This window comes from Notamacropus eugenii, chromosome 3 (genome assembly GCF_028372415.1).
Source record: "Notamacropus eugenii isolate mMacEug1 chromosome 3, mMacEug1.pri_v2, whole genome shotgun sequence".
In the NCBI taxonomy this organism is placed as follows: Eukaryota; Metazoa; Chordata; class Mammalia; order Diprotodontia; family Macropodidae; genus Notamacropus; species Notamacropus eugenii.
The window spans coordinates 467,330,310-467,340,906 of record NC_092874.1 but is presented as its reverse complement, the minus strand read 5'-3'; positions in this window follow the sequence as shown (position 1 = coordinate 467,340,906).

Genomic DNA, 10,597 nt, shown 5'->3' with positions numbered 1-10,597 from the left:
TGTGGAAGGTCTGTGCATAGACCCCCTGAGGGAACTGAGCCAGAGAGACGGCCCTGCCCCTGACCACCTGAACTTAATTCTCACACTGAATAGCAGCCCTGCCCCTGCCAAAAACCCTAAAGTGGGAAGCAGCATTTGAATCTCAGTCCCCAAATGCTGGCTGGGAGGACCAGGAGGCGAGGTGGGTGTGAGGAGAACATTCAGAGGTCAGGTCACTGGTTGGGGAGAATGCCCAGAAAAGGGAAAAGAAATAAAACTATTGAAGGGTATTTTCTCGGAGAAAAGACACTTCCTCCCTTCCTTTCTGATGGGGAGGAACAATGCTTGCCATCAGGCAAAGACACAGAAATCGAGGATTCTGTGTCCCAGCCCACCCAATGGGCTCGGGCCATGGAAGAGCTCAAGAGGAATTTTGAAAATCAAGTTAGAGAGGTGGAGGAAAGACTGGGAAGGGAAATGAGAAGGATGAGGGAGAAGCATGAAAAGCAGATCAGCTCCCTGCTAAAGGAGAACCAAAAAAATCTTGAAGAAATTGGCACCTTGAGAACTAGCCTAACTCAGTTGGCAAGGGAGGTGCAAGGGGCCAATGAGGAGAAGAATGCTTTCAAAAGCAGAATTAACCAAATGGAAAAGGAGATTCAAAAGCTCACTGAAGAAAATAGATCTTTCAAAACTGGAATGGTACAGATGGACGCTAAGGACTTTATGAGAAAGACAGATATCTCAGAACATACCGCGCAGATTTGAAAAATGGAAGATAATGTGAAATATCTTATTGGAAAAACAACTGACCTGGAAAATAGAATCAGGAGAGACAATGTAAAAATTCTGGGACTACCTGAAAACCATGATCAAGAGAAGAGCCTAGACATCATCTTCCATGAAATTATCAAGGAAAACTGCCCTGAGATTCTAGAACCAGAAGGCAAAATAAATATTCAAGGAATCCGCAGAACACCGCATAAAAGAGATCCAAAAAAAGAAACTCCTAGGAGCATTGTGGCCAAATTCCAGAACTCCCAGGTGAAAGAGAAAATATTGCAAGCAGCTAGAAAGAAACAATTCAAGTATTGTGGAAATACAATCAGGATAGCACAAGATCTGGCACCCTCTACATTGAGGGATAGAAGGGAATGGAATAGAATATTCCAGAAGTCAAAGGAACTAGGACTGAAGCCAAGAATCACCTACCCAGCAAAACTGAGTATAATACTTCAGGAGAAAAAATGGTCTTTCAATGAAATAGAGGACTTTCAAATTTTCCTGATGAAAAGACCAGAGCTGGAAAGAAAATTTGACTTTCTAACACAAGAATGAAGAGAACCATGAAAAGGTGAACAGCAAAGTCATAAGGGACTTACTAAAGTTGAACTGTTTACATTCCTACATGGAAAGACAATATTTGTAACTCTTGAAACATTTCAGTATCTGGGCACTGGGTGGGAGTACACACACACACACATGCACACATGCACACATACATAGAGACAGAGTGCACAGAGTGAATTGAAGAGGATGGGATCATATCTTAAAAAAAAAAATGAAATCAAGCAGTGAGAGAGAAATATTGGGAGGAGAAAGGGAGAAGTTATATGGGGCAAATTATCTCTCATAAAAGAGGCAAGCAAAAGACTTATTAGTGGTTGGATAAAAAGGGGAGGCAAGAGAAAAACATGAGGTCTACTCTCATCACATTTGACTAAAGGAAAGAATATAATGCACACTCATTTTGATAGGAAAACCTATCTCATAATACAGGAGAGTGGGGGACAGGGACACAAGCAGGGTGGGGGGGAGGATAGAGGGGAGGGCATGGGGAGGAGAATGCAATCCGAGGTCAACACTCATGGGGAGGGAAAGGACCATAAGAAAATAGAAGTAATGGGGGACAGGATAGGATGGAGGGAAATATAGTTAGTCCTATACAACACAACTAGTATGGAAATCATTTGCAAAACTAAACAGATATGGCCTATATTGAATTGCCTGTCTTCCAAGGGGAAGGGGTGGAGAGGGAGGGAGCTAAAGAAGTTGGAACTCAAAGTGTTAGGACCAAATGTAATGTTCTTACCACTGGGTAACAAGAAATACAGGTTAAGGGGTCAAGAAAGCTATCTGGCCCTACAGGACAAAAGAGAAGATGGAGACAAGGGCAGGGAGGGAGGATAGAGGAGAGAGCAGATAGGTCACAGGGGCAATTAAAAAGCTTGGGTCTGGGGGGGCGGAGGGGATAAAAGGGGAGAAAATTTGTAACCCAAAATTGTGTGAAAATAAATGTTAAAAGTTAAATTAAAAAAAAAAAGACATATAGACAAAGGTTTCTGCACAGCTGTTGGGTGCTGGTAAATGGTTAGCAAATGGGAAAAAATGTACACACGGCACACTTTAAAATTTCATCTGCAATTATTATCATTTTGCTCTATCACTTTCTAAAATCTAACAATCAATAACATGCTCAAGCTGTGATTTGGAGAGTTTGCTAATTTCTGCAATGTAATTACGGACGCTGAGCATTTAGAAAAAGCCTGCCTCTGCCACACAGGGGGAGACCCTTCAACAGGTCACAGAGATCTCTGGGCAGTGTATTTGGAAGCCATAACGAACTGAAAGAAAAGTGGAAAGGAATCTGCGGCAAATCTAACCCTAACCCTAACCCTAACACTAACCCTAACACTAACCCACACTAACCCTAAGCTGCCTGAGATGAGGATTTGCTCTTTCAACTGTCGCTGAACGTGTGAAGTCAGGCATTCAGCAGATGTCTTAGAGTCTTGAAAGTCTTTAGGAAGTTCGATTTATTGGTGGATAATAATTTAACCAAAGCTAGCTTGGCAATGGAAGTTGGTATTTACCCTGGACATATAAACAGAAGGATAGGGATTTTTCTAGGTAAGAGACAGAGTTCACTAGCAGTCGAGGTACGCTCAAAAACCGGTCCGTTTCTACTTATTTTGCCAAGCAATTGCTTTTTTTGTTTGTTTTTCTAAGGAATGGAAGGTCACAACAGTTTGAGGTAAGTAGTTTGCTGTGAATCTGCTTTGAGAGAGGCTCAGCAAAGGGAAGCAGCCATCTTGGTTTTCTTGTCAGTTATATGTGAAATAAAAGGAAATGTGGGGAAGAGGAGCCAGACATCCCAGTTCCCAACTGGGAAGTTCCAAACCCTTTGGGAAAACTGCTGAGGTGCCTTTTCTAAAATATCATAAACTGTTCTTTGGTAACGGGGAGACATTCCTCCTTGACTGGAGGAATGAGGGGCTTTAACTGAAGAAACTTTGGTTAACATCACATGACTCACAGACTTTGAGTTGGAAGGAACTTTCAAGGCCATGGGGCACAATGCCCTCATTTGACAGATGAGGAAAATGGGACCAGAAAGGTGAAATCACTTGGCCAAGCTCACACAAGCAGTAAGAGATAGAACAGGGATTTGAACCTGGCACTCTATGCTTTCTACTGTACCAAACTATCTTTCAAAGAAACTAAGGCAGCCAAAGATACTGACCTCACTTGGCTGCTGCTTTTTTGCCTTGGTGACAGTGTTCTCTGTCCCAGGATTTAGAAGGCAAATTATACATCCCTTGCTGTTTTTTTCCCTTAGCCCAACAGTCACTGTAGTGTGCTAATATCAGAGCTAATCTTTCTAAAACTCAGGTACAAAACTTTGGGATCAGGATTCTATGACCCAAGGTAAGGCTTTGGTAGGTGTGGATTGGGACCTGAGAAACTGAAAGATGGCTCTTTGGCAGTGAGAGTCGACTCCCCTCCAGAACACCCTGCTTCCCTTCCTGCTCCCCTTATTCAGTGGGATGGCTCTCCACAGGATACTAAACCTGACCTACTTCCTCCCCAATGCCCAGACAGTCCCTCTGAGTGAGAAGGGCAGCATATGTAACATTCTCAGAGACTGCAGGCCCAGGGTACAGGGACCATCTCCAGTCACCCTGATCTATATCTGGCCACTGGACCCAGATGGTTCTGGAGGAGAAAGTGAGGCTGGCTACCTTGCACAGCCCTCCCTCACTTAAATCTAATCACTTATAAGTAATGGCATCATCTTCTTGATGGTATGGTCCTCTTCAAGAACCAAGGGACAAACAACAAGGCCCAGAATACACATAATGAAGGCAAGTAGAAAAGAAACTCCTTGAGGGTGGGGAATGTTTTATTTTGTCCTGTTTTTGTATCCCTACAGTATCAACACACTATTCACAGCACCTACAGTGGCTGTAAATAAGGCAGCATAATTCTGAATCATAAACTATAATAGATTCTCCACATAGAAGACAAAATCAAAACATTTATTAAACACCAGAAATCCAGATCCATCACAACAACAAAGAAATCTATACACAAAGTATCACTATCCCCCAGCCTTCCTCCTGCTAGAGCCTTCCTGCAAAGGAACACTCACAACTGGCTGCCAGCTTCTTCTCTCTCCCTCAGCTCTAACTGCTGTGACCAACTTCCTCTCAGCTCTGCTCCACCTCTTTCGCTCCACCTATTTGGCAAGCTCCTCCTACTAGAGACTCATGTGACTCAGGTTTCCATGTGACTCAAGCAGGTCACATGGGTCTATTAATGGATGGGAAAGATCTTTCCATTATACAAAAATGCATTGACAATACATTCCCCAGCACCTGAATTTGATGTTTAGTAAATATTTGTTGAATTCAATTAAATTGACTTCTTACTACCTTAGTCCCTTTTTTTGGCTTCCCAAAATCTCTCCCGAAAAGAACTCAACTTGTCCCAAAGCTCTCTGTTGTCTTAGACATAAGTCTCAGCCATAAATCCAATTGGAAGCATATAGCTTGAAACATAGTCCCAGCAGCTTTAGGTTGACTGGAGCCCTAAGCCCTCCTTCCCCCTAAAGGACGCCCAACTGGTCAGACTCTCCAGCCCTCTCTTCAGTCTTCCATACATTTGCATATTGGTGTAACATTTACTCTTTATTCAATCTAAAGTGAATTTAGTTGTCAGGTTTCAGGCCTTGAAAAGCCATTTGTTTAGGGCTGAGGTACATTACTGACCAAGAGGAGAAAAGCCAGGGGTTTTCAGATTCCCCATGAAACTTTGGATAAAGAGTATGGAATTGGTTAGTTATTTGTTTCACAATTTGTAACTGAGGTTGTGTTTAATTTTCCATCTCTCTTAAAACCAGAGCAATGCTTAGGAATGAATGCAAACATAATTAGACAAAGAGAGTGGGGTTAGGGAGAGGAGCTGCTTAGGGAAGGTCTCCCAGGAAACATTTCTTTCTTTAAAAGTCATGGGGAAAATGCTCCCTTCAGACTTGGCAACCATATGTGCCATTCATTTGAAGACTTTCTGGTGATTTTCCTTTTAAAAAAGTCATTTCTGGATATACCCATCCTCTGTCCTCCCTACCCCTCATCACCCATACGCACACACAAACCCCAAGAAAGCCTTCTGGTTCACAAGGAAAACCAGCCCACACAGTCACTATAGCTGAGAGCATATGGAACAATCTGTACCCTCCAGGAGAGCAGGGATATTCATTTTCTCGTCTCTTCTTCCTGGTCAGCACTGGTCATTACTCTTACAAAGTATCAAGTTCCATTTTAGAGTTCTTTTCTTTTCTGTTACTACAGTCATTGTATTCTGAGTCTGCAAGTCACTGCATCAGTTCATACATGTTTTCCCATGTTTCTGAATTCTTCAGAGTTGTCATTTCTTAAGGCACATAATATTCCTTCATATTCATTTACCTCGATAATTCACCCATTTCCCTAGGTGTTGGGCACCCACTTGTTTCTGGTATTTTGTCAACATGAAGAGTACTTCTTTGAATATTTTGGCAAATATGAGGCCTTTTGACATTGGACCTCCGTGAGGTAGGAGGGAGACATCTGGGACAAAGTGCCCATTACTTTCAGTTGGGTTCAGTACAGTGTCCTTTGGTGGGGAGGGGAGGGCAGAAGGCAGTTTATCTTTTTAAAAAGGCAAAAAGAGAACCTTCTTCCAATGAAGACTAACGTACAAAGTTCAGGGCCAATAGGCATTGCAAAGTATACAAAGATGACTGAAACAGGGCCATAGACCTCAGGGAATCTGCATTATAGTTATCTAGGTTGAGACTAACTAGAGAGTGGGGGAGGGGGAGCCGGGTTAAAGAAATTGATTTTTGGCTAAAATGTGACCCAATTTAGACAATCTTATCTCCTTCTCCACTCTGGACTAAAACTCAATTCCTTAGGGTCATGAGGTGGGAGGAGGTCACTTTAGTGTAATGATGAGCCTTTCCCCTTTGGGTGGATTTTTAAAAAAGAAATTAGCTCTTCAATTTAAGGACCACTCCCCTTTTAGCCTTATCATTCACAAATCCCCTTCTACCACTCTAGCTGTCCAGCCAAAATGACCATACTGTTCCTCACCCACACAATCTATTTATAGTTTCTGTGTCCTATGCCTAAACTAACTATCCCCTGTGCCTAAAAGGCACTCACAGAATCTCCCTACCTCCTTCCTCTCAGCCTATCCAAAGCCAAGTTGAAGTTCCACCTGCTTCCTCTATAACACCTTTCCTAGTTACCCCACCCCATTTAAGAATTCAACTCAATAAACATTCATTACAAATCTTGGAGAGATACCACCTTGGCACTGGGCTGAACATAGAGAGTCTATTTATTGCTGGCAGTTATAGATATTGAAGGCAGAAATGTGGACCAGGGACCTTTATGCTTTACTGGCTTTTGCTCTTTCCTCTGTCTTCATATGCATGACAGTCAAAGAGAGTCTTGGGATCCCCATTCCTATACTCTGTTGGATTTTTTGAAAGGAGGGAAGAATCTTGGAAATGGCTTTTGGGGAGGTGGGCTTACCATCAGAAATTTAGCAAAAATTGTAAGGAATTTTCTGAGTTATCTAAGACCAAGAATTGCCAACCTGCACCAGGGAAAAAGTGGTCAAAAGAATCAATTTAATCTTGGTCTTGGGCATTTTGCTGGCCACTTTTTGCTGGCCAAGTTTGGTGGCTTATAGCTCTTATTTATAGAGAATTATAATGCCCTTTGCCAATGAGAGGCTTTCTAGTTACTACACCCTGGTAGATAGTAATAGATTGACTTAAAGAGACAAAACAACTAAGGTCAACAGAGATGACTCAATGGAGAACAGAGGCATAAAATGCAGTAGCATTTTTGTTTTTCTTCTAGCCCCAATGTACCTGGCACATAATAAATGGCTAATAAATGTTTATTGCCTTACCTTGTTGCCCTGAATCCTGCTTGCAACCCTTAATAGTTGTGCAGCTCTGGGTACAGGGCATGACCTCTCTGGGCCCCAGTTTCTACATCTGTAGAATGAGAGATCGGGTCTAGATGACCTTCGAAGTCCCTTCTAAAATCTTAATCTATGTCTTTGTGTGTATTTATTCAATTCAATAAATAGTGAATCGAACTATTATTCTGGTAACTGAGACATCCTTTCTCACTAAAATGAAAGGACAAAAATCCCAAAATGGAGGGAAGGACCACGAACCGAAACTTCAGGCCCAGTTAGGTGAGAGGGGGAGGATGGAGCCCTAGGGGAGCAGTAGCCTGGTGTCTCTTGAGTTCCCCTGAAAGACAGGCCCTAGACTGCAAGCCAGTGTGGAGGCTGATTCCAGCTCCCATAATCAGAGTAGCCTTTTGGCCACGGAGTGAGTACCGATCCAGGTATCTCTGACTCCTACTCAGTTGAGTCTGAAGCACATTCCAGGGAAGTGAAGTAGTTTGGGACTTGGGAATGAAGATGAGGGTTGTGGGGACTCTCAACTGTTCCTCCAAGCCCTCAGGGGTCCCTGTGTGACCTCAGACAAATTATTGAATCTCTCTTTGCCTCAGTTTCTTCCGCTGTAAAATGATCAGCCTGTACTCAGGGCTTCTTAAACTTTTTCCGCATTTTGGGCAGTGCAAAGTGTGCATGCTGTGTATTCCGATCCAAGGCTGCCTTGACATTGTAAGATGCAACACTGGCAGGCATGACCAGAAACATCTTGGATTCATTACGCATTTGGTTTTTAATTAATTTTGGATTGTTGCGCATCCATACACCTTTTACTTCACCAAATTTTTTTTGACCCCATACGGGGCCACAAACCACAGTTTAAGAAATGCTGGATTGATGACCTCAGGAGTTCTTTCTGGCTCTAAGTCTGCACTTCAGTATTTCCTATGTATGCATCCTTCCTCCCCACTACTCCCCACTGACTGTAGCGGTCAATGAAAGGGCTAAGGAAAATCTCCCAAATCAAACTTTCACATTCCATGTCACTCCCTTTGGAGCTCACAGGCTTTTGGAGCTCTCAGGCTGGGTGAACTCCAGCCAGATGGAAAGAGTAGATAAGAGTCATTTAATCATTTAGAAAATAGAGAACTTCTCTGGGTCTCAGTTTCCTCTTTTGTAAAATGAAAGAATTAGATCAAATGGCCTATGAGTTCTCTCCTAGTTCTAAGATCTCTGTGCCCAAGGAGGACAAGAATCAGAAGGGATTGGATTCAGTACCAGCAGGTTACTCAATTAACTAATAAACACTTATTAAGCACCTACTGTGTGCTAAGGTTAAAGGTGGGCATGTGCCTGGCTTTGGAAGACCCTGACAGTGACCCTGCTGGCTGTGGAATTGACTTCCCCTGTGTGTCTGAGATGGTTTGGGAGGAAGAAACGGTGAACTACATGATGTCTAAAGGGCCTCAGGAAGGCCTGAGTCCCAGGTCTGCCTTTGACACTTGCTTGTTGGATGACCTGCAAGTCACTTAACTACTCTTAGTCTCAGTTTCCTCATCTGTAAAATGGGGGCAGGGATATAGGTGTTAGAATCAAGGCAGGGAAAGACTGGGGAGTCAGAGGATCTGGGTTAAAATTCTACATCACGACACTAATTAACTGTGTGACTTTCGGTGTTACTTAAACTCTCCAGGTTTCAGATCCCTCCTCTGTCCAATGAGGGAATGGGCTAGACTCCTGAGATCCTCTTACAGTTCAAAATTTGTGACTGAGGGATCCAAAGGGATCCACATCTTATCATTCCTATTCCTACAGATTGTAGATAGATTATAAATCAATTTTTAAAATCTTCATAAAAAAAGGCTAGAAGTCAGTGAAGTTTTCTGGCCTTTAATGTCTGGGGGAGTAGAGGAAGACATGCCTAGAAGGGATTTTGGAAAGTCAACTCATCCATCCCCCTGCCTTCAGGTAGAACCACACCTTAAGGAAGGCAGACAGATGACTGATTCTCCTCTCCAGTTCTTAAAGAAGGGAAAGTGATTCCAGTCTTCCTTGATTAACCTCTTCCAGGAAACAAGGCCAGCCCTCCCTCCATGCTCTGGGGTTTAGGCTACCTCTCCCAGTCTTGTGGCTTGCCTGTTCGATCTCATTTCAGGATGGTGGGGAGCAGTGGCAGGGTGTGTGGGGCTGTATAACATGACATCATCACATTCCTGGTGCATGAGAGGAGGCTCCCCAGTCAGCAGCTTTTGGCTCAGATCCCCTCTATCGAAGTCCCCCTCGCCCCAAGCCGCACCCCATCTCCTGGCCTCCCTGAAGCACTGACTTAGGGGAAGGAAGCCCTGAACATTCCGGACACACGTTCTTCATCGTTTAGTTTATTTTCTTTTACTCTAAGGGGACCAGACAGAAGGCTGAATTTCCAGAAATGGAAACACACCTGAGCAAGCCTGATGTTTCTAGGAGGGGGTCCCCAACTCCCCCTTATTTTGAAAGCTAAGAGGAAAGACTTTCTTCTTCCTTTGGAGTCAGTAAAGGAAGACTGGCTCCTCCCTTGGAGTTGGAATTCTCTGACCCCAGATGGCCTGGGGGAGTGGGTCATATGTGATGGTTGCAGGTGGCAGTGTGGGGATGCCTGTGGTCTGTTCCGGGGTTCTTTGGTGTACCCCTGTTGGTCTGACTATGAAACTCAAGCAACTTCAGCATGGCATGAAGGAGGCAAAGGCAAGACCCATTCTACATCGCCTCTGGCCTCTTCCATTCTACTTGGTTCTGCCTTGCCCATTCCAAACACTACAATACATATTAATAGGAAGAGGTATTCACTTAGCACTCACCATGGGCAAGGCACTGTCAGAAATGAAGACAAAAATGAAAAACAACCCCTACCCTCAAGGAGCTTACAATGTACTTGAGGATATAATATGAGGGACATCTTCTATTATATCTGTATATTATAGCATCTGTATTATATATGTATATATGTATTATATACACATATGTACATGCACAAATGTGTATATAATATATATTATAAACATATAATAGGAAAATTTAACATGAAGCTAAAGCAGCTAAGCTCAAATCCTGCCTCTAATGACTACTACCTATATACTTTGGGCAATTACTTAACCATTCAAGCCTCAGTTTCCTCATCTGTAAAATGAGGTGGTTAAACTAGATGAGGTCCCTTCTAGTCCTAGATCTTTGGTTTTATGATCCCAAAATCTGTCAAATGAAAAACATATTAATTCTAATACTGTACTTAGTGATTGAGGCTCAAATCTGCCAGATTTAATGTTAATTTATGTCCAAACCTATTTCTAAGTTGGGGGCAGGGAGAGGAAAAAACAGGAAGAGGAAGAGAGGG